The sequence below is a fragment of the Lithobates pipiens genome, unplaced genomic scaffold, assembly GCF_037356315.1.
Source record: "Lithobates pipiens isolate NorthernLeopardFrog02 unplaced genomic scaffold, aLitPip1_a1.2 Scaffold_10, whole genome shotgun sequence".
NCBI lineage: Eukaryota > Metazoa > Chordata > Amphibia > Anura > Ranidae > Lithobates > Lithobates pipiens.
This window is the reverse complement of record NW_027507686.1, coordinates 28,386,672-28,395,111: the sequence shown is the minus strand read 5'-3', so window position 1 is coordinate 28,395,111 and position 8,440 is coordinate 28,386,672.

Genomic DNA, 8,440 nt, shown 5'->3' with positions numbered 1-8,440 from the left:
GAAAGTGGCTAAAGAAAGAAAGCCAATGGAAACTGCCATGAAAATCAGAATAGATGGGGATGATGTGTGACCCTCAATGAATTGCACATGAAGTGCTAACTGCGCAAGAAAAAAAAGATGGGAGGCCGAAACAAAGAGGAATAGGCCAAGAAATAGACTGACTCACCAATGAAATAAATACGTGAATATCTCAATTTCCTCTGAAATATGCAAACAAGGAGAAGGATCATTCCCGCACATCCAACAAAACCCATAGGTAGTGATGGTAGCAACAGTCTCAGCTCTGACATGTTTCGCCCTGTCCACTGGACTCAGCCTTGGGGGACCTCCATGACTAGATTTTGTAGGATGTGCGGCAAAAAAAGATCCTTTTTCTTGTTTAAATTCACCAAGCTGAGACAAGCCCAGTGGTGTCACTAGGTTTGGTGTCACCTGGTGTGTAAAAACCCGGTGTCACTCCCCTTATCAGACCAGCTCAGAGTTGGAGGTTCAGCTACTGTACATATATATATTATAGCTGTGTCCAGCAGCACCCCCGTTATCAGATCAGCTTGGGGGGCAGCTCAGCTACTATGTGTATATTATATATAAAAATAGATGTGTGCAGCTGCACCCCCCCCCCCCACCTTTAGCAGACCAGCTCAGGGTGGGCAGCTCAGCTACTAAATATATTATATGTATATTTATATATTAGTTGTATAGTTGTATATAAAAAAAAAACTATAGTATATGTAGCAGCGGCTCCTGAAGAGCACGCACTATGCATTGTTCTAAAGTTAAAGTGGCCTAAACTGCAGTTTGGTTTGGGTATAATTATCTAAATTGGGCCTCTGCATCAGTCTGACTGGACTGTGAGATGTTCAGCCTGGCTACAGGGGGCACTGTCTCCTCTGGCAGGCATGGAACTATGGTCTGGTCAGGTGCTTAAGTTGCTCTCTCTCGGAGCATACCCAGTGGGAGTGGTGCTCTCTGGGAGAGGGTATTTAATATGCAGAGGACACGTGGTTCGGGGTTCTGGTCCAGAATGATGTGCTGACTTCATGGTCCTGGTCCTCCAGACCAGCCCCCAAGAAAGCTATGGCCTGGGGTGCAAATCCACCTGACTTTAATGTCTTGGGGCTGGCTAGCCTGAGGCAAGGAAACTAAGGAAGGATTCTGAGGTGGTTTGGTGTCGTCTCCGGTTCGGGAGAGACCCAGTATACTTCCAGCATTCCAGGGGAAGACTCTTCAGAAGAACACCACGTACAGGTTGGTTTTCTTAGCAAGAGCCTGGAAGGGCTGAAGTAACCGAGAGAATCTGGTCTTGTGGATATCGTCAAGTAGGTTGAGAGATCCAGGTATCCTACAAGTGTTCTCCAGCTTAGTTTTCCTACGGGTTCTACAGCAACGTCTGTGTCAGAGACATTATTTTGTACGTTTCTACAACAATGTCTGTGGCAGAGACTTGTTCCTGAGTAAGCACCAAGTTGGCGGCTAGGCCTTGTGAGAGAAGGACTGTCCAACCTGAGTGATCATCCCGTTGCGAATGGCTATTCTCTGGATGCAGTCAGAGTAAGCACGTTCTTCAACGTTTTTCCTGACTTTGACACTAAGGGTACCTGAACCCTCTTTCCAACCCTCTGATCCCAAGTTAAAAGACTGTTCAATTGTCTGAGTTTTGCAAATAAAATCCATTCAAGTGGACCTGTTGTCAGTCTCGAGTTATAGGCCATCTGCCACGGGACATCCCCTGGACGTGCTACAAGGAGAACGGAAGGTAACGGTAAGCCCAAAAATAACCAGCAGCTCCTTCGGGGGTTAGTGCTACATATAGTTGTATATAACAAGCACAAATTAATTTCCCAAATGTATAGTTGTATATAAAAGAAAACTATGGTATAGTTGTATATAAAATGCACAATTTAATTTCCCAGTGCTAAACCTTTCATCCAATTTCTAAGCGGCCATATTTGTTTATTTCTAAAAGACCCCCCACCCCTCCTTTACACTTCAATGTATTCAGATCGGCGAAAACAGCAATTCTGAATACCGTATATCTTTTTAAAACCGGCGCCATTGGCAGCAGAGTAAACGGGAAGTGACGTCATGACGTCGCTTCCGTGTTTACTATGAGGAGACTGGAACGAAGCCGATTACGGCTTTGTTCCAGTTCCTCACCAGCAGCCGGAGGCATCAGACGTGGAATCGGTGCTACCGATCGAGCGGGAGCACCGGTAACAGCCCGCTCCTCCGGCATAACAGCCGAGCGGCTTTTAGCCGATTCGGTTGTTATGGCTGGATAGCCAATCGCCCGCTGAAAAAAAACGGTACCGGGATGATGCCTGCAGGTGCGGGCATCATCCCGGTATACCCCCCGGAAGCCAAGCACGCACATCTGCGTACGCTCGGCGGGAAGGGGATAAACATTCCATCTGGAGATATAATAGAAACATTCTATTTCAATTTTACCCTCATTCACACAGAACTTATGTTTCACAGGATGCAAAGCTCTATTTATTTATTTTTTGTATAAATACACCCCCAACTATTGTAAACCTGTTTGTAAATACTTTTTGTTGGTCTGTATCCAGCCTAAAATCTGCTCACATCTACACACCTGTCCCACTGTGCATGGTCTGATACAAGAGCGGCATGTGCTAATTGTAAGAATCTACAAAAGGAAGGAAATATAAAAATTGGGAAAATCAGGCATTTTTTTTGTCTGGCTGGAAGGTCAAACTTAAATCGCTGCACCAGATAGACACCAGGAGGTTGCACTACCTTCCGGTGTTTGCATCTCGGCACCCTACACACAATCCAACAAATGTCTACTCAGGTCCCACAATGCACTACCTGCAATGCCCAGCCATCAAGGACCAATGTAAGTGCAATAAAGAGGCTACACCCTCAAGTGACTCATTGGATGTGACAGTTTTACTGCATCACCACTCACACCAGTGTAGTGTATTGTGGTGCACTAAAACCAAAATGCATTGGTGTGGCATTAACAATGAATGGCACTGCAGCACACCAAGCAAGCACAGAAAATACCTGTTGATCCTGCCAGAAACGCTGTGTTTGGGTCACTTCCTGTAAGTTGAACTGAAAGTACAAGCAATGTTATCTTTCTTCTGTAAACTACCAATCCCTGTATACTCCATGTAATGGAGATGAACAAAGGCAAACATGTTTGCAGTATAGCCTGGGTGACAATCATGGCTCCTTCCATGGATCCTCACAATTGGTGAGCGTAGCTGCTTAGAGGCAGGAGGTGTGTAATTCAAATGACAGTAGCCTGAAAAAGATAAAACTAATGCAGCCGTGTCATCCAACAACTAATAAGCTTCAATATTTTACTGTTACTTTTGTTCAGGCCACTTCTTGCTATGGGGTGACCACACTCCGGCCATGCCCTCCTATTGTCCTTGTGTTGTCACCCTGCCACTTACGCCCCCTGGTGGAAACTAAATATGCCTGTGCCCACAAATATTGTACACAGGCATGGTCTGCCCTTTGGAATGCTGGTCCAAAGCATTTATGTGCAGCCGATACTGGTGTGGGTGCATATAATCAAGAAGTGGCTGAAAAGAGGCTGGAGATCGGCAGCACTGAAAAGAGGGAGGCGGGAGGATTCTAAAAAGAAAACCTGCGGCAAATGTTTATTATACACAGTGCTTTAGCAAACTAAATGTCATCCAGTTAGGTCTACTGTAGCAAATACAGTATATAGTACCCCACCCACATGTCCAAGGTACAACCTATTGGGGCAGTAGCTTCAGAGGGCCTATAATACACATAAACCTGGCCCGGGTCAGTAGGGTTTTTGGAACCTTGCAGTTTGGTGGCAATTCAGACCAATTGTTTCGTCACCTGATTGCTTAGTTATTGCAATCACATCCAGGAAAATTTGAAGGACATTATTTTTAATTCAGTCTTTTAATAGACTAAATGAGGATTTTATATAAATTTATTTCACGGCTCTGCCTCGCATCGCCCTGGAAAAGAAAATACGATCAAAGATTCAGATCAAATCTTCAAAACTGATGTATGGACGGCCACATTGTAACACTGTATCATGTGTATTGCAGCTGCACACAATAGTGGCATCTTGTGGCAGTAATTGGTACTGCAACCCATTATTATTTACAAATTAAAAAATATAGATTTTCATTTTAAAATCTAAATTTAGCTAGTGCAACGTATCGATGGAACTGCCTGGGCTTCACTAATAACGAGTTGACCCTCATCATGGCAATTAATATAGAGTTGACCGTCACCTCACCATTGCTACTAGTATAGAGCCTCGACATGGCCATTAAAGTGGTGGTAAACCCTTACAAACCACTTTGACCTACATGTAAGCCTAGATTAAGGCTTACCTGTAGGTCCAAGAAATATCTCCTAAACCTACACAGTTTAGGACATATTTACAAAAAGACAGTCACTGCTGTCAAAGGTGCACTATATGCCGTTAGTGGCAGCTCCCGTGCGCATGCGTGGGAGTGACGTCATCGCTGCTCCGGCAAGGAGAGTGGCCAGAGCAGCGATACCTGGAAGAAGATGGATGCTCCGAGCTACAGGGGACATCGGCGACATCGCTGGTTCCTGTGTCAGGTAAGTGACACATAATGGGCTACTATGCGATGCATAGTAGCCCATTCTGCTTTACCTTTACAGGGAGACAAAGAAGAAGTAAACCCATAGTTGAACCTCGACATGGCCATTACTACAGAGTTGACCCTCGACATGGACATTACTACAGAGTTGACCCTTGACATGGCCATTACTATAGAGTTGACCATCATCAAGGCCATTACTATAGGGCTAGCCCTCACCAAGGCCATTGCTATAGAGTTGACCCTTGATATGGCTATTATTATAGAGTTGACCCTCGTCATGACCATTACCTTTTTAGAGCCGGTGTCCCCAGACAACATCATGAATTTATGGAGCTGGCTTTGTACACTGGGCACATGGTGGAACAGAAAAGGGTCTTCACCAAACTGTTACAACAAGGCTTGAAGAGCACAATTGTCTACAATATCTTTGTATGAGATATCACCAGTACTTTTCACTGGAAACACATGAGCTCCATCATTTGGAGGTGGAGGGGCACATACCTTTGGCCATATATTGTACATGTGCACACAGGCAATGAAAGTATACATGTTTCGGGATTATGGGGATTTGTCTAAAAAGACTAAAGGTGGTCTTAGAATGTTAGAACATGCAACCCCCAATCAATGGCCAGCTCACCTGTGTCTACATTTCCCACATCGCTCAACCCATTGTGTCTGCTTATCTAATGCACTCCTCTTGGCCTCATTCATGATGAAGTTGAGCCATGGTATCCTGATGCTAAATAATTCAGTATGTAGCATGCCCTCACCAAACTCTACAGCTGCGTGGGTATTCTCCATTCCGCACCACCTCCTCCGCAAAGGACAAATGCTTGCAAATCTTGAGGTTGCTGCTCCCAGTTTTCGCTGGCATCTGGTCCATTGGCAGCGCTCTCTTCCACACTGGCAACAGGCGATGGTGCCTGTGCAGGTTCCGCCCTGTTGCTCCTTCCAGCATCCTCCACACCTCCCGCCAGCCGCTGCTCCCTACTGATCAGTTCCCGGATGTCCAAGATGAGTCGTGACAGTTTGGAGAAATTGCGTGACTGCTCTATGCAGGGAAGGCGCATTGGCCGGGTCAGGTCTACTTCCAGGGTTGGCCATCCAGCTGGGACATTGGGGTCTCCCTGAATACAAAGAGAACAAATTCATAATGTACGTCCGCACCATTATAGGGCCACTACACAGATGACAACTATACATTGTACTTTACATCTAACCTCTGGCCTTCTCTTCAGTCTTGAACAGTTGTACAGGCTCCTCTCCTGGACTGAAATGGCTTACAACAATTTCACTGCACACTGCGAGCGTCTCACAACAAGCATTAGAAGCTGCAGCAAGTCACATAGAGCCTGCCAAATTTCCCAGCTGGAGGACTTGCAGCATCTTCTAGCCCTTTCCTCCCCAGCCTGACTGTCCCTGGCCAACCCCTTGCATTCAGAAGGCTCAACAGAGCATGTAGGCCCTACGTAGTAAGGTCTGTATGCAAATACAATGTGTAACAAGTGTGTAGGGTGCTGAACTTCAACACCACCATATGGCTAGGTATCAGCAGACAGAATAGGGTGCAATGTCAGATATTGGGCAAATCCGAGCAGCCTCAAAATGATGACTGGGATAGTGGGATAAGGACAGTAATTAATAATACACTAGCCAGGCGCTCCAGTGGAATCGCATATGAACAGTCTGTGGAATGAGTGGTATGCAACCGGCTAGATGACAGTTGATTCCAAAGCCCCAAATCCACAAGAGACAGGATGTCCAGTTCAAGTAATGATTTATTGCAATGAAAAGATAAAAAGTCTTACATGGGGCATCACAGTGTGTACCAGTTGTTGAAAGAACCCAGCCTGAGGTCGGAAGGGATGTGCCGGAGGGACTCGGATGACAGATGGGATCCGTGACAGGATGACGATGGCTGTGGCAGAGGAAACGGGTGAACTCTTGTCACCGGAAATCACATCACCAGAACCAGGAAGCCTACAGCCGCACAACGTAGACCACTGGAACACACCAAGGAGGTGCTGACAGAACAACATGCTTTGGGGTAATGCCCCCTTGTCAACTCCCAATGGGCTAACCAGCAAGGCAATCTTATATACCTATATCAACTGGAACGGCACATCCCCTTGCCCAGAGATAGGCAAATCAACTACCAGTGGATAACTAGATTAAAAAACAGCCATTATACCAAGAACTATACAGCTGTCCCAATATAAGATGATTAAAAAAATGAACAATAAAACTATGATGTAATAAAAAATAGAGTTACAGTGATATTATCCCACCAATGCTTGTTTGATACAATACAAATACCAGAAAAAAGTACTGGGCTGAAGCTCATGATATAAGGAAAGACTAAAGGAGATGCATGGAAGGGAGAGGAAAAAAGGAGGGACCATTATCAGGGGTTACATCCATCCACACCCACATGCCCATGCTCATACATACAGTGCCTTGAAAAAGTATTCACACCCCTTGAAATTTTCCACATTTTGTCATGTTACAACCAAAAACTTAAATGTACTTTATTGGGCTTTTATGTGATAGACTAACACAAAACGGCACATAATTGACAGGTGGAAGGAAAATTATAAATGGTTTTCAACATTTTTTACAAATAAATATGTGAAAAGTGTAGCGTGCATTTCTTTTCAACCCCTTTTACTCTGATACCCCTAAGGCCCCTTTCACACGTGCGGACAGTATGTCCGTATTTCATCCATCCATTCATGGCTGAAATACGGACATACATGCATTCCTATGGGATAACGGGTGTCAGCGGATGAAAATCTGCTGACACCTGATATCATCCGTCTCCGCTATGGTCCAATTCTTATTTTTCTATCCATCTGCAGAGCGGATCGGATGAACACGGACAGACGGTCCGTGTTCATCCGATCCCCCATAGAAGAGAGCGGAGATCTGACAGGGCGGTCCCTGCACAGTGTGCAGGGACCGCCCTGTCATCTTCCGGCTCAGCGTGGATAAACAGAGCGATTCCCACTGAGCAAGCGGATGTTCACAGGGCGGATCATCACGGATCTGTCCCGTGTGAAAGGGGCCTATCTAAAATCTAGTGGAACAATTTGCATTCAGAAGTCAACTAATTAGTAAATACTTAGTAGTCCACCTGTGTGTAATTTAATCTCAGTATAAATACTGCTCTTCTGTGAAGCCCTCAGATGTTTGTTAGAGAACCTTAGTTAACAAACATCATTATGAATCACAAGGAACACACCAGACAGGTCAGGGATAAAGTTGCGGAGAACTTTGAAACAGGGTTAGGTTATAAAAAACATCCCAGGCTTTGAACGTCTCACTGAGCTCTGTTCCATCCATCATCCATCATCTGAAAAAGGAAAGAGTATGGCACAACCGAAAACCTACCAACACATGGCCGTCCACCTAAACTGACAGGCCGGGCAAGGAGGGCATTAATCAGAGAAGCAGCCGAGAGGCACATGGTAACTCTGAAGGAGTTACAGAGATCCACAGCTGAGGTGGGAGAATCTGTCCACAGGACAACTATTAGTCACGCTCTCCACAAATCTGCCCTTTATGAAAGAGTGGCAAGAAGAAAGCCATTGTTGAAATAAAGCTACAAGAAGTCCTGTTTGCCGTTTGCGAGAAGCCATGTGGGGGACACAGCAAACATGTGGAAGAAGGTGCTCTGGTTAGATGAGATCAAAATGTTACTTTTTGGCCTAAAAGCAAAACGTTATATGTGGAGGAAAACTAACACTGCACATCACCCTGAACACACATCCCCACCGTGAAACATGGTGGTGACAGCACAATGCTGTGGGGATGCTATTCTTCAGGGACAGGGAAGCTGGTCA